General features: G+C 40.7%; 1 long non-coding RNA gene across 1 annotated transcript; it reads right to left on the bottom strand.

Moving 5' to 3' along the window:
- Positions 1–3,015: 3,015 nt before the first annotated feature.
- Positions 3,016–22,622, bottom strand: LOC102151159. Its single transcript, XR_005377343.1, has 4 exons — positions 22,502–22,622; positions 5,739–6,068; positions 3,591–3,898; positions 3,016–3,145 (listed from the first exon to the last, which is right to left on the bottom strand). It is a non-coding gene; the product is annotated as an uncharacterized LOC102151159 (long non-coding RNA).
- Between the last annotated feature and the right edge of the window lie 52 nt (positions 22,623–22,674).

The following is a 22,674-nucleotide window of genomic DNA, read 5'->3' as shown; positions in this document are numbered from 1 at the left end:
GCAGTCCAGAGACCTGGGGCACCCTTGTCGATGATTCCAAAAGCTCCCATCTCCTGATAGCCAATCCCCATCTTTTTATTCCCAAAGCTACCCCTTGGGTTTTTTCCTATGCATACTCAAGAGTTCTGACTGCAAAAACAATACTAAATCTACTTATTTTAATTCCAAAAAGGTTAATAAAACATGTGTAAGGTCTAATAATGAATGGCTGTCCTGCAGTTTGAGGGGCAGAGATTGCAATAGTAATAAAGGCAAGAGAGATTTTTTGTTGAAGCATTTCAGCTCCACTCCATCCACACTGTCATCTATTCCTTGTAATCACCCCATGAAGGTATATGTCATTCAAAAGATGGGGCACTTGGGTGGCTGGCTCAGTGGTTGAGCGTCTGCCTTTGGCTCAGGTCGTGATCCTACATGGGATGGAGTCTCACATCAGGTTCCCCACGGGGAGCCTGCTTCTCCCTCTACCTGTCTCTGCCTCTTTCTGTGTGTCTCTCATAAATAAATAAATAAAATTTAAAAAAATGAGGCCATCACAAAATTACTTTTAGAACAAGTCATCTGAAATTTTCCCTGATTTCAACATTTGTCTCTCTCCTTATTATGGGAAAGGTAATTATGAATCTCTTACCTCAGCCTTTAGAGCAATTCCAGGATATGGGTATATTTTCTCTTATTTTGGAGATAAAGGAAAAGTGGTTTGCAGAATTCAGTTGCCTCAAATCACACAGCTAGTTAGGGGCAAAGAAGAAATTTGGACTCCATTCTTCCCGGTGATTAAGCAGAACACTTTCGTTTCTGACACATTGCTCTTGCTTCTGTTTGCTAGACAAGTCACATTCCATGTAAAAGTTATCAAAGTGTTTCATGAGTAATCTTATCAGTTTGGAGAAGTGTTGAGGCAGAATTTAACTGATTTTTTATTCATATTTTTATGTTTTATGAAAATTGTCAGAAGACATAGAAGCAAAATATTTGCCTTAATACCATTGCAAGGACTCCATGCACAAATGATTTTTTTTCCCCATCACTATATGGACCATGATCTTCTTAACAACATAGCTGTAATATGTGGTGTCAGTTGTTATGCACAAAGACACAAACATTGATATAAAGAAGAGTTGATAGCTTCCATAGCTTCCATAGCTTGGCTATTGTAAATAATGCTGCATTGAACACAGGGGTGTATCTTCAAATTAGTGTTTACCTGAAACTAATATGACATTGTGTGTTCAACTATACTCATAAATTTTTTTTCAAAAAAATGAATGAATGTTATGAGTATATATATGTATGTATATATATACATATATATATATATATATCCACATATGGGATTTGCTATTGGATTATATAATTAAAAAAATCAAAAGCCAGTCACTACCATGTGACAAACTAGAGCCTGTGTTTCTTCCAATATCAGGTTAATGCAGCATTATTGAGTTAATACCACAAGAAAAAAAAGCTTTGATGGCAAAGCAATGCCACATGTCTGAAGCATATAATACTTATCCCAGTGAGTGCTTGAGATGAGTGGAGATTGGGTGCTAATGGTCACACTTCTTGGTATGTTGCAATGTTTTTCTCTCAAAATGTGTAGCTCCCCAAACAATAGTATGACTCAAAAATACTGTAGATTTCCAGAACCCACACTTATGCAAAAAGTGTGACCAATTTAGTCACACAACTGGTGAGTATGTGGAACAAATCCAGTGATACCAATTATATGTTACCATGCAGATCATCCAAACATATAGGCCACTACTGACTTTTCCAGTTAGAATACTGTGACTTTGCAGGTAGAAGAAAAAAAGAAGAATCTCCTGGGAACCCATTTTGCCTCTTGCTCAGAACCTATACAGTGGACAATCTAGTAAAGCAAGAACACCCAGGAGGCTGCCCTCTGTGAGGATAAGCATCAGTTCTGCTGCCTTCTAAATGAATAAGCAGGTCACTGTGTTGTGTCCCTATAAATGGGCAAGGCACAGTGAGAGGTGTGGGTTGGGTCATGGAATCACAGATTCATTACATAATGCACAGAGATCATCACAAGGATGGAGTCTGTCAGAAAATCCTGGATTTTGGTCCTAGATGGAAAGGTAGCAGGGCTTCATTTAAAACAGCCTTTGAAGGAGACTTCATCAAAACAAAACAAAACAAAGCAAAAATAGCTCTTTTTGAGTATATATAAAATATTCACTTGGGAAAATGTTGCCTTTGAACTTTATCTTGAATGCTTTTTGCTCCACAGCAGAGTAAGAGTCTGCCATGAAATGGGGACTGCCCACTGGTATGATCAAAGGGTGTTGCTGGCTATCTAGGGTCACAGTGGAGCTGGCCTGCCTTGCAAGGGCAGTCACTCTATTTCCTCAGCAATGCTACCCATATTTTTTGATGAATGTGCATCTCACTAATAAAATAATTACAAATCAAACAGAGAGGGAAGCATATGGAGACTACTTATACTAAAAAAAAAGAATAAAAAATATTTATGTTTATCAATGCTATCATTATGACTAATCTAATAGGGAACTCTTCCTTCAAGAATGTAGTATTTCGGTCTCACAAATTTTTTTTTATTTTATTTATGAGAGACACACAGAGAGAGGCAGAGACATAGGCAGATATAGGCTCCTGCGGGGGAGCCTGATACAGGACTTGATCCCAGGACCCCGGTATCATGACCTGAGCCAAAGGCAGACACCCAACCGCTAAGCCACCCAGGCATGCTGTTCTCACAAAATTCTTAAACCCATGGTGTTTGTGAGTACTTCTATAGTATATTAGGTTTAGCTGTTTTCACTGTTGAGTTGGCTGGCAGCTGTACTGCTAATCTGGGGCCTGGTCCTGCCCTGTCCTGTTAATAATGCATAGCCAGGCTAATAATAAGAGAAAACTTAAATAATGGAAAGGAGTTTTCCCCAGATTGGTGTTCAAATCCATCTGACCATGACTTTTTGGAGGCAAAATACATGACGTGACATGACCTGACAATTTCGAAATAAGGAAGCATGGTGCACAACAGCCCACTCCACTCAAAGCTGCATGGATGACTGAGTCATCTGCGTTTTATTCAGTTTATATGAAATGCTTCCTTGATGTTTCTTAATTTGAACTTCCAGCAGGATGTTGACAGTTATGCTGTCTTAGGTTCATAAGAAAGCAGATAGGTAGCACATCACGTGCAAAGCATTTGTATGAAGACCTTCCCTCTGCCCCCACCACCCTTCCCCCCGGCCCACCCCCCCACCCCCATCTTCTCTCCCTCTCCCTCTCCTCTCCCTCTCCCTCTCCGTCTCCCTCTCCCTCTCCCCTCCCTCTCCCTCTCTCTCTCCCTCTCCTCTCCCTCTCCCTCTCCCTCTCCCTCTCCTCTCCCTCTTCCTCTCCCTCTCCCTCTCCTCTCCCTCTTCCTCTCCCTCTCCCTCTCCCTCTTCCTCTCCTTTTCTCTCCCTCCCTCTCTCTCTCTCTCTCTTTCCTTTACTGTTGGCGACCACCCATGCTTGAGCGGTGTTTTGGCTACTTTCCCACTGATGACTTTTCCAAACCCTGTCAGTGGTGGCTAACAGTTAAATATGCTGCCACCAACTTACAGAAAACACAAGTTGGGTTGCTTTTTTTCTTTTTCTTCAAACTTGCATGTTTATCCTTCTTCACCTTGATTCCTGGAAGAGTCAAACATCTGATCTTCAAGTGAAGCTGGAAGGAAATGGTTGTCCCAGCTGAAAATAGCCTGGATCCCAATTTGCTCTTGAATGCTCTTGCTCAAGATCAATGTTTAATATATTCTTTGTGTGAGGCAATGTCTCTTAAAAACAAAAAGAGGAGTTTGGCTTGAGCTTTAGAAGGTCCAGGAAGCAGCAATGTTCAGTGGAGAGAATATTATTCCATTTGCATGTGCCTGATGAAAGAAATAATTCTGACATTGAATATTTAAGCACAGCTGTGGCGGGAGGACAAGAGGAGACATGAGGGATAAGTAGGCTGTTCATCCAAGCAAAACCACTCGCCACCAGGCAGTTAACTCCAGATCATATCATGCTGTTATTCCCTCTCTCAGGAAAGATGCTTTACATTATTTAATGAAGAAAGGTAATATTTTGAACTCCAGGAAAATAAAAATGTTACAGCTTTGAGGTTTTTATTTTTTATTATTTTTTTTTAGTCTCACAGTATTTGGTGAATAAAGCTAAAAAAATTTAAAAAGCTACTTTTTTAAAAAACTAAAAAGAGAAGTTGTCTCATCTTTTAAGAAGGCAAGTCCAAACATTTGGTACAGATGAAGGCTGGTCTAGCATTTAGCCAAATAATCTCAGTGTCTGATGGTTATGTAATAAAAGGTATTTGATTCAAAACAGTATGCCATGTTGGTCAGCAATATATGCTTCCACTAAATAACTGAAATACACAAATTGAAATAAAGTGAAATTCTTTTTCCAGAGTTAATGAAAGGTTCCTGTTTGTGAATTTTAGGCTTTGAAGTCCAGACCTTCCCGACAGCAGCAAGAATTTACTGGTGATTTATCTCTATTTGGACAAGTGGCGAACAGAGCGTTACTCTATGGAAAGCTGACATTCCCTACCTGTCAAGGCAGCTTTCCTAAAACCCCTTACACCGGCTCCCTTGGCTGCAGCTCCTCCTTGGGCTGTGCTCCAGGTGGGGCCCAAATGGGCAGTGGGGTTTGGCCTGGCATCAGCTCTCCTCTGGGGCCCTCCCCCTTTCATTGCTGTCACTCTGCGCGCGCACCCTAGGTTTGGGCAAAGCCTTATTCCTCTGTGTTGTCTCCTCTGAATCTTTCTTTGTGACAGTCAATACAGGAACTAATTCTAAGGCTAGTTTTGCCTGCATAAATAAAAGAGGCTTTTTCAGACCCTTCTAGAATTTTCCCAGGGGTCTATTCCACATATATAAATAGTGGCTGAACTTCCTTCCCTATCTTTAAGTGCACATTGTCTATCTGGGAGAGGACCATGCACTGGAACTGTCAAGACTGCAGAAACTGTTGGAGACCAGAGAGCTTCACTGGGACAGGTGGTTTCTGGGAAAAAAAACGGGATCCAGTGTCCACAGGTACAGGGACACTGACAGCCATTGCAGGGTAGGATCCAAGCCAGAGACTCAGGGTGGAAGTTAGACTGTGTTTGGACTCTCCTTGCATTGGGGTGTCTAGCCAACCCTCCTCCCATATTCCACTACAGTGCAATCATAAAAGAAAAAAAAAACTGATCCAGTCCATTCAGCAAAGCTAATGTGTGTTACTGGATTTTCTTTTCTTATTTTGATACTTGCCTGGAAGCAACACAATTTTAACGACCATTGATATAAGCTAGTGCCAACAAAACATGGAATGATGAAGTTTACTTTCCTATTTTTTGAGTTTCTGGTTTTTATCTATCCTGAATGACCTTTAATCTCAATCAGCTGACATTTCTGATACATTCCTGCACAAATCCTTTTGTGAGGTCGTATCCTGGATGCAGAGAAAGCCCAGGACAAGAACCATCAGCAAGGGCTCCTGGGTCAAGTTGGAGATACATGAACAAGTTAAAGGAATCATGAGCGAAGTTGCTGTGGAGGACAGAAGCACCAGAAAGAGTTGAAGAGCTGGCCACTGGTTGGGGGGCATCAGACCCTGGCTTTGTCCTTTACTAAACTATATGGCTTTGATACAATGGGCAATGACTGGAAACTCTGAGCCCTGGTTTACATGTCTAAAAGGTGAAGATAATATGACACCTACCTCACAGGTTGCAGGGAACCTTGAATGTGATGACTGTGCCGTGCTTAGCATTCTGTCAAACGTATGGTAGATGTCCATAGTCACCAGTGCTGGAGTGTTCCGGAGTCATGCAGAGGAGGCTTGTTCATGGGACAGGTGTGATTTTAGTTAGGAGGAGAAGAAAATGAGTACAACCTCTTCACCTGACTACATGTCCCAAAATTACATCTTGTTTTCAGGTCGTTTGGAAACATTTCTCATTGAAGAGGGGAAAAAAGAAACATATTTGTGCTTTTGGTGGAATATTTCAAATCAGAGGTACCATGCACAACTTTGTTGCATACAAAAAGCCTAAAAGAGAAGAAGAGGAGGGACAGAAAAAATGTTGTTTGTTTAATTTGAATGGAGAGTGAAGGAAAGAGTGATCGTCAAATAGTTTAGAGTCCTGTCATTTGGCTGAAATTCATTTCCAAATAAAACTCTCCACGGCATCATCTCTGCCTTTCCTCCCCTCCCGTCCTGCCCTAACTCACTCTTCACCAAACCGACCATCTCCTTTCCCAAGGCAATGCCAAAAAAACACTGCACTTTTGTATTTCTAGCTGACTTCCTAACTAAAAACTTGAATCCTTAGAACTGAGCTCTGAGTGAGGATTCCAAGCTCTAAGACATGTTCTGAAATAACCAAGCTCGTCAATGACTTATGAATAGTGTTGATTATAACTCAACTACAGAATGGGATCAGGACATTTGAATATAAAATTGACCTGGACGTTTAAATTTGAAATTTATGTTTTCATGATGCCAAATATTTGGAAAGAAAGGTTTTTCTAGAACAAAGGGATGTTTTTTCATTCATATTAGATGAGTTGGAAAAATTCTGAAGATTTCTTAAGATGTTGGCTAAGACACAGAAGAGCAGACATTTGGTTCTACATGGAAATTTGGGTGAGGCAGAATGCATCTACAACATGGTACTCGACCGGCCCCTTTCCAGATGTTGTGTCTGGCTTCACTCTGAATGTAAACGATGAACGCTTTCAGGACTCACTGCTAAGTGAGATGTGCTAATGCCTCAAAAGCACTGCTTACTCAGCTGTTTCTGCACAAGGTACCTGGAACTCTGAGCAGAGTTTTTTTCTTTTTGTGCATCTATGTTGTTATTTTTATTGCCATTTCTGTGGATTATCCCAAGAGATAAGAAGTATGCAAATTAAAAAAAGAAGAAGAAGCATGCAGATTTTGAGCAGGCGCTGCCTCAAGATACTCTAATAGTTGTGCAGGAACCCAAACCCAGCTTGAAGAAATGATAGAAGTTAACTCTGGGATGGTATATTCCTGATCAGAGCATTCATCACCAGTGGCATTCCCATCCACTATTTTTCTCCCAAGATTCTGTTATTCCTCATTAGGACAAAGGCTTCCCAGGAATGTCACTGGAACATCTGGTGGGGCTACAGACCACAGTGTCATTGCAGAAAAATCTGTTGCTGTCCTTGTAAAGAAAATGTTAAATTTAATAAGTCTGGAAAAGTGGAAATGTTAGGTTGACAGTAGAATTCTGGAAAGATTTGCATAGCTGATAATTGATGCCATGACTGTGCATGACATCACCGAAAGAGTAAACAAGGACAGAGAGAAGATGTTCAGGTAGGAAATACCAGACTTGAAAATCTCCAAAATGTCAGATATGGCACTATGTCTGTAATGGATTGGAGGAATAAGAGCATTGGAGAGAGTCCAGCAAGTCCAGCATCAGATACTGTAGGGGAAAGGGTGGAATTGAGAGAAAAATGTGAATTTGGACATCTGTTGACCCTCATAGGTGTTGAGGTGAGTAGTGCTCTGCTGCCTGTATAGAATCTATTCAATTTGTGCTTGGTCATCTCCAGAACACAACTTGAGGGCTTGAAGCCATGTTTCATTTCCCGAGGTGGCACGCATTTCTAATAATCTTTAGGACTTCTCCAGAAAAGTCATTCAGAGCCTTTGGAGGTCAACACAGGAGGTTCATATTCCAGAAAATTCGAGCAGGTACATTCTAAGCCTGATTTAGTATGTTACCAAGAGCACAAACCACAGTTTCTTCACTATGGCAATTTCACATTCTGCGACCATGTTTGTCTATTAAATGCTAGGTGTTTCTGAATCACAGTGGTTTTTTTTATTTTAGAACCATGTACCAAAAAATAAAAATAAATAAAAAGTTTATTTAAGACTAATGAGAAAAAGAGAAACTCCTGCTAATATCCACAGTTTATGATATCCCAAAGACATTTTTGCCTTTATCTGCTCATAATTTGAGCCCTACCTCTTCTAAGGCATTGGCCTCTCAGTATTGCTGCAGATAATTCAGTGTTGGCCTCTTATGGTCGTGGCTTCTGAACTCACACTCATCTACAAGCTTGGAAAATTATACTGAAGCTGATGTCTATCAACACACAATTTGGAGATTCCATATCATACTCTGCTACTACCATTAAAGACTTTCACATTGACACAAATGTTTAGCTACTTCTCTCTAATGGTTAAATTGCAAAATAAACCACATGTGGACCTCTGTCTTAACTTGATGTCGAAGGAATAGCTAGCTAGTGGAGGGATTGTTGGATGACCTCGAGTCACCCACCAACATGAATCACCTGTTTTAAAAGATAAGGCAGTTGCATGCCGGTTTCCAAATCCAACTTCTGTTTTGTACATCAGACATCAAGCAGAACACCTGGGGAAGGTCTTTCTAGAGGAATTGTCCTCATTGTTGATGTATCAGCCTGGTTGTGTATCAGAATCACATGGAAAAGCTTGTTTAAAAGTATGGAACCTCTGCAGTTTCCAGTTCAAAACATTTAGCCCAGAGCCTGGGAATCTGTATTTTAACCAGCATTGCTTATCCATGGCTCTGGACTCACATTTAATATGTAGGATCTTACAGTAGATATGTCAAACCAGAGGAAGCATGCACGTGGGCTCACAGACACAAGTCTTCTGTAAATGATGCAGAGTTCCATCACCTGCTTAGGGTTGCATTAATGACTGTCCTGTGCAAAGTCACTGGTCACACATAATTTCCTGGATGTGATCATTACTATATCTACCTCAGTTGACATTAGGACCCTAAAAAATGGCCTTATTGGAACTGTTTTCATTATTCTCTAAAACCTTCAAATAAATGCTAGCTAGAAAAATCAGAGCAGGGATGCCCGAGTGGCTCAGTGTTTGAGCATATGCCTTAGGCTCAGGGTGTGATCCCAGGGTTGTGGGATCGAGTCTGCATCCGGCTCCTCTCTCTGCCTGCATCTCTGCCTCTCTCTCTCTGTGTCTCTCATGAATAAAATAAAAGCTTAAAAAAAGAAAAGAAAAATCAGAGCAGGTACCTATGAGACCCTGATATTCTCGATGTTTACCATAAAGTAGCCCTTCAAGGCTGCTCATTTCTTAGCCCATCACTTTGAACTCAACAACCGAGTCCATCTTCTGTTCAGGTAATAACATCCTTGACGTCTCATGGCTTGCTTTAACCAACCCTTCAAAACTGGATGAGCAGAAAAGGAGTGTTCTAAGTGTTGGCTTGGCTTGCTCTATTTATCCTTCTTCCTAATAGGATCTGTTGCCTTTGCTAATAGGCTTGACTCATCTGGGCCAATACCATGAGATCTTTGACATGAGTTATCCAGGTGGGTTGGGCTGATGTCACTGGGTCAACCTAGGAGAAGTGTGTTCTTCGCACATTGTTTTTGATGACAGCAAAACCATTAAGTGCACCTCTTCACAGTAGGGTTTTTCAGTGTGTGGCCCATAGACTCCTTTGCATTAGCATTCCCTAGGTATTTGCTAGGGAACACTCTTTTTTTCGGATCTCTATCCTGGCCCACTGAATCAGAATTTCTGCTGCTTCTGGAGTCTGTATTTTTTTAACAATCTTTTTGGGTAAGTCAAATATACAATAATGTTTTGGAACTAGGGCTCTAATTACGGAGTCACAGAATGAAGGAAACAACCATCTGCCACCTTTCACCGTGTCCAGCTCTGGAATAACACAGAGAAAGCCTTGGAAAGAAGTGTTCCGCTCAAGTGTGTAACTGTTAGTTTAAGGGTATTATTGCCAAGTCCTAAATCTGCCACACCTTCCAGCCCAGTAACCTCAGTAAAAGGTGCCTCCACTCCTCACAGACATCCTTAACTCTCACTTGGACCCAACATCCAGCATTCACTCAGAAATCCTGCCAGTTTTATCACCTTCTCCAGCCTTGGCTATTGCAATGGCCTCTGATGACCTTTCAAACAGTCAAAGTGTTTGTTTTAAAAGTACAAGTTAAGATATGTGGCAACTCTCCCCAAACATGTAGATGATTCCCAATCTCACTAAAGAATAAACTGTAAGATCCTTCCTGTGACCCCCAAGCTCCTATTTTGGGTCACATTGACCACTCAGCCCAAACCCCTGCCTTCCTTGCTATTCCTGAAGTGCATCAAGCATGCTCCCTTCAGGACCTTTGCATTTGCTGTACCCTTTGCTCTAATGCTTTGCCCCCAGATATCTTCCTGACTCAGTCTCTTGTTTCATTCAGGTCTCTGCTCAAATGGTATTGCATTGCCTCATCCCTGCTGGCCCATCTGGGGAACATAAAACCTCCTTCCTCCTTACCTTGCTTTGCTTTCATTCATACCAACTGCTCTGACATGTATTTTTATTTATCATCCTTTCCCTCACACTGGAGTATAAAATCCATGGAAACAAGGTATTTTTCTATTTTTGTCATTGCTATTTCCTCCATGCCCTAAACAGTGACTGGCACAAATGATTGAGTAAATAAATAAATGAATGGGTGCTTGGACACCATGTTTTCAAATTGCATTCCTGGAGGACTTCACGAGGGAGGCACTGAGTGTGGCGGCTGTGCCTAGATCATCTTGCTAATGTGCAGTTCTTGTTACGGTCTCCATAGAGACAAAGTGATTATGACCAAATACTGCCCTTGAAATCTTCCCTCTCCCTTTTGCTTTGCTGATGTTCCTGGAGTGGTGTGTAACAGAGATTGAGAGTTGAACCTGTCCACAGTACATCATACAGCAGTGATCAAGGCCCACCCACCTGGAGGCCTTGGCTCATCTTTTGCCAGCCTTATTTCCACCAACACCACAGATGGCATTTTTCAGCTTATTCCACTCCTAAGCTCATTTCCATGACTCCCTTTCTCACATGACTCATGCTTTCCACTTCCCACTCTGCATTCCTGACACTTTACACCTGTATCATGAGTTCCTTGGTCAAGGGCATCCATATTCCTTCTTCCCATATACTGGTCTCCTCTATCACTGGTCCTACTTCCCCACCTTTACAGCCATTTGCTGAAGCGATTCCCCCACTAACTTTCCAGGATCTGTTCTTTGCTAGGTGAGAGGTGCTCTGTGTCCACCTGCAGGGCCACCACTCACGAGCCATGAGCAGGAGCACTGGTTGTGGAGTATGTAGCTTTTCCAAAGTTTCACTTCTGAGACTGATTTTTAAATCCACTAATTTTAAGTTGCTTTGGTTGGCTTGGACATGTTTTCCCATTTCTAACTCAAGACTCTTTCTAGCACAGGTTTCTGTGCAGCCTTTACCAATATACTTCAGGATATTTAAATTGAATATTTTATTAGGTTATGTAATTTGAAAAAAAATTAAGGAAAAAGTGTGAAGTGGCTTCCTATAGTTCCATCTGTTCTGATTTGCTAAGAAGGAGATAAGATCGGTTCCTTTTCCTCCTCTGTTCCTAGTGTTTGGCCTATGTTCGACATTCCCAACATGAAATGCACTCCGTTCTGCCTGTAGAAACCCAGAACCATGCCAAACAAGAAACACAAACGTGGTTGTGGTGCCCGAGGTCCTAGTCTGTGATCTTTCCCCACAGCTGGCATGTTCCCTCTGAGGCTCTGAGACATTCCTCATTAGCTCAGAATGGGGACTGAAAGGCATATCCAATTAAAGAGAAGGATAAAAGGCCCTCTCTTCTGCTGGTCTTCAAACCAAGTGCCAAAGAATAACCTTTGTACAGAGCAGGATGGGAACTCCTGTCAGGAGCCAACCCCAAGTCTCCCTGGGGGCAATGCCTGCTGAGGCTATGCACCTTACCTGTCCTCTCAGCAAAAGAGCATCTAGGTGGGCCTGCCCAGCATGGTGGCAGCACGAAATCTGGAGCCAGAAGCACAGAGGAGCAGAAAATTCTAGGTAGGGCTAGCAGTCACTCCCTATCCCCACTTAGCTGCTATGCTTCAAGGTGCGTGGGTAAATTTGCAATAGTGTGGCTGTGAATGCTTCTGGTGATTGTTAGTGGTGGTGGGAGCGGGAGTGCTGCTGCTGCAATTTCAATCTTTGTGATCTGACTCAGACTTAGCAGTGCAATGTTTAACTTTTGTTTGTGGGAGGACTGTAAAGGTACCAAACAAACATAAAGGCTATCTGACCTTCAAGAGTGAGGACTGTACTAGTACTCTTCATCTAACTCTACCTACATAGCGCCCATCCTTTGATTCATCATGTCTGTGATGCATGTGTACATGTGTGTGTGTGCATGTGTGTATGTATATGCACACGTGTGTGTATCCCTGTGCACCAGTGTGCCTATGTGCCCATAGGTGTCATCTGTTATGTGCCAGGACATGTTGCTGGAATCTTCTTTTGTCTATCAATACACAAAACACACATATATACAATACCCGTATACATAATCCCCATCCACACAGATTTCTCCTGTCTATAAATCCCCATAAAAGAGATTGCTTTGTTTTATGGCTTGTGTTCTATTCAAGTTATTTTTAAAAATGTGTAAGCACATCTATATTTTTTTAGTTTTATTTGTATTTTTAAAATTTATACTAAGTGTCCCAGCAGGCACTACCACAACACACAGAAGCAAGTATCTTGTGGTTTCTTGTGTTATGATATCCACTCACAGCTTGATCTGACCACAGGGAAAAGGAGTCAGCCACATTTTGGGTTATACACTGCTTTGACATCTACAAACATGACGTTTGGCTGTCTCCATTATGTGATTCTTAGGGTCTGGCCTAGGACTTTAGAGTCAGTGAGAACGGAGACCAACTTACTTATTATTCTTTATTAACTCATTCTTTGCACAAATACTTATTGAGTGCCTACTACATGTCAGGTACTGTGCTTCCAGTAGGAAGCAAAAGCAAGAAGTTCCTGCTATTGTGATAACTAAATGCCCCTGCCTCCAGGTAGACTAAGGGAACCACTGTTGGGTTATGTATCCATCATTATTAACAGCCAATGAAATGCAAAACATGATCTGAAAATTTGGTTTTTATAATACCAAAGAGTTAAATATTGAGTCACATTTTAGTTTGTTTTTATTTTTACATCTTATATTGGTGGCTTTTCTTTTCATTTCTTATCGAATCTTTCATTCAACAGATGTTTCTTGCACATTCACTATATGCTGAATCTACAGTAGTGAACAAGCCACATATATATCTTCTATCCTTTGGAGCTGTCCAAACCAATATTTAAATGTTAATATACCACAGAAACAAAATCAAGGCAAGCACAAGAGCAAGTGTTGTCTATCTAGTGCTTAACCTTTAGATCAGATTATCTGAGTGGGGAATGGGGCATAAGATTGGGAAATACATAAGTGAAACAAGATACCGCACAAATCTTCAGAAAGGCTGAGTCTCAAAATGTATTAGGACAGAAAGATTAGGGAAAGATGGGGGGGGAGTTATAGGGTGGAAAGAATACTGATTTCTGTCAGGGAGCATCATCTTCTATTGGTCAAGGAAAAGAATTCCAAAGCACAGTAGAGGTTGAAAATCAATGTTGATAATGAATAGGTTATAGTCCTCAGGAGGAAAGAAAGCTGGATTCAAAGGCAAAGGCTTCTCATTGACAAGGAAAGAGATCATTATTCCTTAAATATAGCAGAGAAGGATGGAGTCAGTAATGATAAAAATGATTTGAACTGGAAATAAGCAAAGTTGAGAAAGTTCAAAATAAAAAATAAAAAAAATAAAATTTCAAACTTCCCAGAAATAATAAGCTCATCTTCTGTGAAAAGGGGCTTAGAAATGGGGACCTGAGAAGAAGGAAAAATCTGGTCCATGGCAAACTTGTAAATTGATCTCATCAATTATCTGACAAAATAGTGGACATTTTTACATTTCACAAATTAAAATGTCCATGACTCTGAGCCATATCTAGCTGGCCTTGGGAAGAACTCACATGATAAAAAGACACACCTAGGACAATCTGCAGGAACAAATGCATATCATAGAAAAATGCACATCATAGCCAACACCAACACATGATTTAGAAGAGCTGGATAAGCTTCAAGTCCCATTGGTAGGGAACCAGAAGCTCAGTGTAGTAGAATGGAAAGATCATGGACTTGGACTCACTCAGACTGGGTGAGAACAAGTTCAGCCATTCACCAACTGAATGACACTGGGCAGAGGGCTTAGTAGCCACCTATCTCCTCAATGAATATTATAGTGCTTACCACATGGGCTTGTGGAAAGAGCTAATGTGGTGGTGGAGTTGAAGCATTCAGCACCAAAGAAGCACATTACATTACTTCTTTGTCTACGATTTTTCAGATTTTGTTATAGGGCAGAAGATGGCCATCAGAAGATGGCTTTAAGTTCAGATTTGTCATTGTTCACAGTAGCCCTGTGAAGACAATGCCTTTACTAATAGTCTATGCTGTACATGTCTTAGATACAACCACTACAAGCTGCTCTGCCTACAACTTAAGTTTATTCAACGTGTCTATCTATCTATCATCTATCAATCTATCTATCTATCTATCTATCTATCTATCATCTGTTATCTGTATGTGTCAGGGGTGCTTATTAATGGTTATTTCCCCGATTTGATTACTGTTACACTCTACCTTCTCACTTCCTCTTAAAAAAATAACCATTTTCTCCCCAGGTCTCAGTAATTATGTAAATGAATTATTAAAAGTATAGATAGTAAGCATGTGTTTATAAGCTTCCATGATTGCTGTATTACCCATAATTTACTTTATAATACTTGAGCACAAAGAGAGAAAGAGGGATGTAAAATTATGTGCCTGTTGCTTGGGTTGAGTTACAATTCAAGTACTCATGGTGCTCCCACCAAGGAGCCACACTTCCCTTCCATTAGAGAGGCAGCCAATCTCCAGAGACAGTGATAACAAAAGCTTCTTTTATTTACATTTCAAATACTATCTAAAGCTGGTTATTATAAGTGTATTTTCAGTGAAGTTTGTGGCCTGTTAGTAAGCTGATACACATTAAAAATGTGTTCATATTTGGTGAAATTGAAAGTAACCAAGGTATGTAGATTGGCAAAATCTTGCAGAGGTGTACTCCTGCATAAACAGGGACATGCAACCAGAGGACTGACAATTCTGAGGCTTGACCTTTTTTTGTTCTATATGCAACTAGGGATCCATAGGGTTCTGTCTGCCTGAAATCAGCCACATTATTAGCAAAAGCTTGTCTGTGAGACCTTGGAGGGCCACTTTACACAAACCTTCCAAGTGAGGCTGTGGTCATATTACCTCAAGGACAGAGAGTGAGAAATTCATTGAGCAGCATAACAGCTTATAGGAGCTACTTCTGGGCTTGCCTGACAATAACTGTTTATTTTTAAAAGTCTGTATGTGTGTCAGAATTTTATCTGAAACTGATTTTCATTGTGGCTAGGAGCCAGGTTGTAGGAGGAGTCATCCACATCTAATTTTTTTGGAGGGTACCATTTTCCATCAAAAGACTCCTAACTTCTGCACAATAAAATCACCTAAGGTCAGCTGGCAATACTCATAAAGTTAAGTAATAATAACAAAAATAATCATGAAAATACCACTAATCCTACTCGGGTAAAAGTCCCCCTTGAATTTCAGATAGAAAGAGCTTCTCCAATAAGATCAACATTTTGGACAATGTACAAGATCCTTTCACATTCAGGTGTCCATGACCATCAGAAGATTTCAAATTGTTACCTTTATGGTTTAAGTACATGCTACCTGAAATGTGCTTTTGCTTTTCCTTTCCTATCATCTTTCAATCTAGATGGGAACTGCCAGCTAAATGAGAGCCCTGGTTTGTTTTAATATCTGACATTCTCTGTCCAAATCCCTGCTGCAGAGATGCTGATTTGAGTTCTATGGGGGAAGACACAATGACTTTTTTGTTCATCCTTATATTCTCCATGTCCAACATGGTCAGATCCATAAATAATGCTCAGCAAATATAGGTCAAATGAATGAAAGAAATAGTAAATAAGTGAGTATTTTTCTGTCCCTCTCTTCATACTCTTGGGTGGTTGGCTAAATATCTGCTTCATGGGAGTCTGTAGGGGTGGGACCTGACAACTGGATGCTGCAGCCGAGTGCAACAGCGGGATATTGCAGGAACCCCATCTTGAGCAAGTCACTGTTAATGAGTCTTCTCTCTAGTTAGGTCCCACAGGTTCTTGGACAGAATTTCCCTGAGACTTACCCAAGTCACAGATTTAATGACTTTAAAGAAAATGTGTAGTCTCTGGAAATAATGATGTACTACTTTAAGGGGAAAAACTGAAATTATACAGATGAAGAGCTGCTTAAAATAAAAATAAATATAAGAAAATCCCTATTCCACTCAGTTTTGGAAGTCAAAGCTTTTGTTCATACTATACAAAGAACCAAGGTATGATTTTTCTTGTGGCTTCTTCAAGGAGGGCACAATTTGAAAGGCTCCTCAGGATGGCCCTATAAAATCCCTTGAAGAATACTGTCTCCTAAATCAGAGGTGGCAAATTTATGATGCCTGGCCAAACTCAGCCTGCTGCCTGCTTTTGTAAATAAAGTTTTATTGTCACACAACTACATCCATTCATTTACATTTTGTCTATGGCTGCTTTCCTGCTGCAATACATCATCGAATAGTTGCAACAGAGACTCTCTGGCAGGTGAAGCCTAAAATATTTACTACCTGGACCTTTAAAGAAGTTTGTTGATCTCATCCTAAATGTCTTCAAGACTTATCCTTTAGCCACAAGTAATAATGACCCTCTCTATATAATTAAAGCAACCAAAATAATAGTAGAAGGCATATAATATGCCTTAGAAGTACTGGGATTAATTATTTAGTTATGAAAAGGGTGAGATGTTTTATTGGTTTATTTAAACTTTGCCTTATCCTACAAAAGTTTGAGGTGGTTTATAAAAACATGCAATATGATCACAAAATTAAAGTTCTCACAAAATCCTAAACAGAGAAGATATAAATTAAAATAGAAGGTGAAAATAAAGTAGAAGTTTTTCTCTGCTTGGGTTTTACCCTTTAATTCTGCACTATTTTATATTAATATTACATCCATTGCTTATTTCTATTTGCTGTTCTATCAGATCTTAGTTCTTTCCAAACCTTTTCAATTATTAAATATTTCAGAGTTTACTGATGAATATTACAAGCATCCATGCACATATCACTCACGTTTTTCAAAGGAGCTTTCAAAAAAATGGTACCATATTTGCTTGGACAATCTTAAAATAAGACACACAGTGTTCATTGATATCATAACTCACTGCTATCCCATTGGCTTCTTTCACCAAAAAACTTCTATTCTGAAGGTGGTTCACATACCACTGATCTATATCTTAAAATTCACAATATATGTATGTTCCCATAAAGAATGTTTCATTTTTTAATTTATATGAATGAGTTATTATTTGTATATAATATTTCTGCAATTTGCTTTATTTCTCAACATTAGGTTTTACAAAGTCATCTATGCTGAAATAAGTAGATGTAGTTTACCGATTTTAATAACTGTGTAGGAATTAAAATCTACCTCTAGTTCATTGCCAATGAATGGACATTTAGATAATTTCATTTTTGAAACAAGTGCTGCTTCTGTTGAACCACTATGTTGTATACCTGAAAATAATGTAACATTGTGTGTCAACTATACTCAAATAAAAAACATCTAAGCAATCACCAGAAAATAAGAAATAAAAATAAAAAGTGCTTTCAATGAACATTCCTCCTTGTGTGGGATGGGAAAGTCTTTAGGGTTTACACCTGAAAGAGTAATAGGCAGATCATAGGGTATATAGTAAAGTTTAACTTTACTAGAAAATTGCCAGGACGCCTGGGTGGCTCAGTGGTTGAGTGTCTTGGCTCACGGCATGATCCTGAAGTTCCAGGATCGAGTGCCGCATCGGGGTCCTTGCGTGGAGCCTGCTTCTGTCTCTGCCTCTGTGTGTATGTGTGTGTCTTTCATGAATAAATAAATATAATCTTTAAAAAAAATTTTTTAATTGCCAAATGTTCCTTTGAATTGCTAATATGATTTTATACTTCAACCATTAGACGTATAACCATTGCTCTTTATCCTAAAGAGCAAATCCTCAAAAGGACACAGGAAGTAAACAGAAATAAAAAGCAAGAAATAAAAAAGGAAGTTGCAGCTGGAAATCTGTAAGAAGCCCAACCATGGAAGGTTTTCTGATGCTCCTGTAGAGTTCTGACTGTACTCCGTGAGGAATGGAAAGCCTTCAAAATCCCTGATATGTGCTCCAGCTCACAGGTGGATATTCTTTTTGCTTCTTTCTTGAATCTTAAACACATTGCTAAAGCAAGAGCCTTGAAAATTGGCAGTAGTTTCAAATACTTATTGAATAAGATCTTAGAAATGCTAAGAGTCAGGTGTTTGTAGACTCTCTCTGGTCTCAGTTACCAGGAGATAATTTCCTGAATATTCTCTGGCCTTCAACATCTAGTCAGAAATCCTATAAGAAATATTACACATCCCATAAAAAGACTATGTCCAGTACCTTCTTGATCCATGGAGAAGCCACCACAGTAGACTAAAATCTGTTTAAAATGGTGAATGATTGTTTCACCTAGTTTGGGTGCAGATGAGTTTGTCTAATCCAACACAATTCATTGATTGGTCTCTCTTGTCATCATTTCTTCCATTTTATCCTAAAGATCTCTTGACGTGCTGTGCAAAGGCAGATCTAACCTTCTTCTGACATTTTGTGCATCTGTCCTTGTCTTCTGCCAGCCACCTAGAAGGGTGGCTATTTGAACAAGGATGAAATCACAACTCCTGGATGCCTGAGCTGGTTCACCTTCTTAGAGTGTTCTAGAGATACTATAGGAAGAATGTTCAGCACCTTTCTCTCAATAGGAAAACTCATTTGTTTCTTCCAGCCTTCCTGGGTCAAGCAGCCACAGATGGAAGCAGAGGCAGAGCAATCTAGATCCTGAGGGTGGAATAAACGGCCAATTATTATTCCAAGACCTCTGAGAAGGTGTGTGCCTACACAGAGCAGGAATTCTTTCATTTTGGATTTCTACATTTGCAAATGAAAGAAAGAAACTTTAAAATAGGAGATGGGATAAAAGAACCTCAAACCTCAAGAAAGAAGTTGTAGAGTAGGGGCTGGAGTTGGCCCTAGAGGTGACCAAGGACTAGAACTGTCCACTGTCCTTGTTCTCTTTGCGTGCTTGCCTCTTCATTCCTGGTTGGCTGTCAGAGGAAGCTGGAGTTAGGGCTTCTTCCAGAATTCTGGGACTTGTCTCCTTGCAATGCTGGGAACATGGAGGAACTAGGACCCTCCATATCAGTGCTAATTAAAAGAATTTTCATAGAAGACTCTGATTGGTTCAGCTTAGGTAGTCCAGCCCACCACTGTCCAGGATATCAAAGAGTCATGACTGATAATTTTAACAGAGCCAGTAATTGAATGGGAGAAATACATATTTCACCTGAAAGACAGACGCAATCATGGGTGACTTCTCCTCATGGTAATACATCTATAAAGATGCCACAAGGACTTTATGCCAAAACATTCCAAAACTTCCAGATTCAGATAGCTTTGCCTTGATCAATATGGCATAGAAAATAATTTTCTTCCATTATATTTTTGTCTTCTAATTCTAATGATCACTTTTTGGGGTCATTTCCAATAACTCTGGATTTTCTTCTTACCTATGAGTCTCCTTAAGCAAACATTTAATACAAATGTCGCCCAAAGCATTAAGGTCTTAGGGCTTTGCTGAGGCCACAGAGCCTTGTCCTCTCCTGTGGTCAGTGAAACCAATTTTCAAGTGCTCCCTTGCTCTATAGTAATGAGGGCCATGCTGCATGGTTCATACCAAAACAAGATGGGGGGAAATACTGTAGGGACACTCTTAGGCCATGCTCACAAGAGGACGTGCTTTCCATGGCAAATACTACTTTAAACTTGAATTGACAGCTGAATTCAACCTATGTGAGTTTCACTGGCTACTTTCCTAGGACAGGTTTGGATTTTATGTTATTTTTTGGAGGAGAAAGAGAAGACCTCATCTTGGAAATATCTCTCATTTTACAAATGAGAAAACCATGGCCCAGAGATGTCACATGACATGGACAGAACCATGCAGCCCACAAAGAGTGACCCAAGGTCCCTTGAGGAACTTCATTATAGGAACATCTATTAGACCCCTGCTGTGTACATCACTTGGGCCTTTGGGTAGGAGAAGTGATATAAAGGAGGCTAAAGCATGACCCCCTTTTTCTGTGAGCCTCCAGATTAGGGTCCCCAACCACATAGATGAAAACTCTGAGAATGCAGATACACAATTGACATTTTTTCCCTAATGGAGGATCTTATGATTAGTTAAATGAATCTCAACATGCAAATTATCACAACTGTTTATCCTATATGTAGATTCTACCACACAGATTAAATAAATTCTTTGCAACACAGAGATCCCTCATGATACTTCTCACATATTACCTATCGTGCTTTGGGCATGGCTCTGCACATAGAACATCAAATAAATGTTGCTGACTGCCTGACCATCAGTCCCTCCTGACCACAGATGGTGTCAGGGTTGGTAGCTGTGGTCTCCTAAGGGTTAACTGAGAAAGGAGTGTGGGATTCCAGGGCCTGCAGTTGATTTCCAAGAGTCCCTCCTAGCAGGGCGAATGCCAGCACAACATCTGGTGTGCACCTGAATAAATCCAAGTAGTTTCCTTTTCAATATTGTATAAATTCTGCACCTTGACTCATGGCTATTAAACCCACTGTGGTAAGATATCCAGCAAGCATGGCAGTATTTCATTCATGAGGGAGGACCACTCCAAGAAGAGCAGCATGAAGCCATCTCCACCCACCCTGCACCCCAAAGCCTCTGGAGAAAGCTGTTGTCTAGGCTCCTTCTGCTCATAATTCCATTTAGCTCATTCAGTTTTTAAGGCAGGTTTTCCATTTGAAGATATACTGTCTCTTACTCTCTCCTGCCCCCAGGTTCCTTCTTTTCCTCCTCCAGACTCAGTTTCCCCCCTCCAAAGTCACAGCCATCAACAGCCTGTCTACCCCTTCTTGTGTATTCTGATCAACTGAGACTTATCACCAATGTGGCTTAAATTAAAAGCAGGCCCTTTGGAGGGATGCTGGCTGTCTGCCCTCCCTCTTTCTCCTTTGCTCCTACTTCGTGCTGCTAAACATAATTCTTTGAAGGGCTCCTGGCAGAGTCGGTAGTCCAGAGTCCTGGCCTCTGTCACTTTCCCCGAGTGAGAGCTCAAGCTGGAATTACAAAATATACTAGGGATCAACAGGTTCTAGAAGGTTATTTGGCCCTGTACCCCCACTGTGCAGAGGAAATAAATGAAGCCTCCAATAGGATCTTGTTGCTCCTCAGGTCAACAAGGGTCCTCATGCCGTATGGCCTTGCATCCTCTCTCCTCTATTTCTGCATACCCCTCTCATCTTTGCAACTGTGTGGTGAACTCCAACTCATCATGTCTCACTAAGCTGTAATGGTACCACATCTGAGAAATTTACTTTGCACTCCCTGCCCCCCACCTCATCACTCTGCCCTGGAAATTGTTACTCTCTCTTTGGGCTTCCTAGTTTTGCATAACACAACCATTACAGCTTCTCACAGTGCATGACAGATGATGCTTACTTCCTCACCTCACCCTTCCCCCATTAAAACAGGCTGTGAAACAAAGATTCTAATGCTTAACACTTAACTTGGGACAGAACTTGGGGAGCCACCAGTGGGAGATGGGAAGAAAGGAGGAACATTAAAAGGTGAGCACTACTCAGTTTCTGCCTGTGGATAGTGGGGCTCATTGTAAGGACACACCTCAGAGAACTATCCCACTAAAAAGCAAGGAAGCTGGTCCATTGATCTACTGAACAATGAACTAGGTGCCTCATTTTTAGGAGGTTGCTTCTGAAACATGAACTCCCTGGCATGTCTCGCCCCCTTCAAACTTCGGGCAAAGCACACTCTCAGCCAGAGGAAGTTCTTAGGCAGAAAGACCTGGAACTAACCACTGGGGACCTCCAGCATGGGCCAAGGGTCCAGTGGTGTTTTCTAGGGCACCCGCTTTTCTGTGCCCAGAGAAGCAGAGCCTGGATGATACTCTCTCAGCATCGCCAAGATATGGCCCATTAGAGGCATACTCCTTATTTTAGTTGAACTAAAAAATGAATTTATAACCTTACAAAACTAAGGGACAGATGTAAACTGGAAGCTGGAAGCTGGGCTCTCGGCTCAATACTTTTCCAGAGAACTTTTTAGAATTTTCACTCAAATATCCCTCTTCTAACGTCAGAGGATTTGGATGTATAATATTCTCTAGAGTCTTGAGCATTTAGTCTGGGGTAGCCTGCGACCACCAGAGCACTTCTTTGGTGCTTATTTTTTAAATTTCTACAAATTACATTCTATTCCATAGCACATCCACATTTCCTTTTGTATTATTTAAACATTTCAATTACCAGGTAAATTATTACCTGTTGCTTGTGCGCTTTTGGTGAGAGATTAATGTTCCAGGGTACTTTTCTTGGGCTTCATGTATCTCCCAGCTCATGCCACCACTCCCACCCCCCACCTCCCAGTGAGGGTCATAGTACCTCTTTCATGAGGCAACTACATGTGATGATTGCCCTGAACTCTGCCACCTAGG

This window comes from Canis lupus, chromosome 24 (genome assembly GCF_011100685.1).
Source record: "Canis lupus familiaris isolate Mischka breed German Shepherd chromosome 24, alternate assembly UU_Cfam_GSD_1.0, whole genome shotgun sequence".
Classification (NCBI taxonomy): Eukaryota; Metazoa; Chordata; class Mammalia; order Carnivora; family Canidae; genus Canis; species Canis lupus.
Note: the sequence above shows the minus strand (reverse complement) of the source record. Positions and strands in the feature narration are given on the sequence as shown.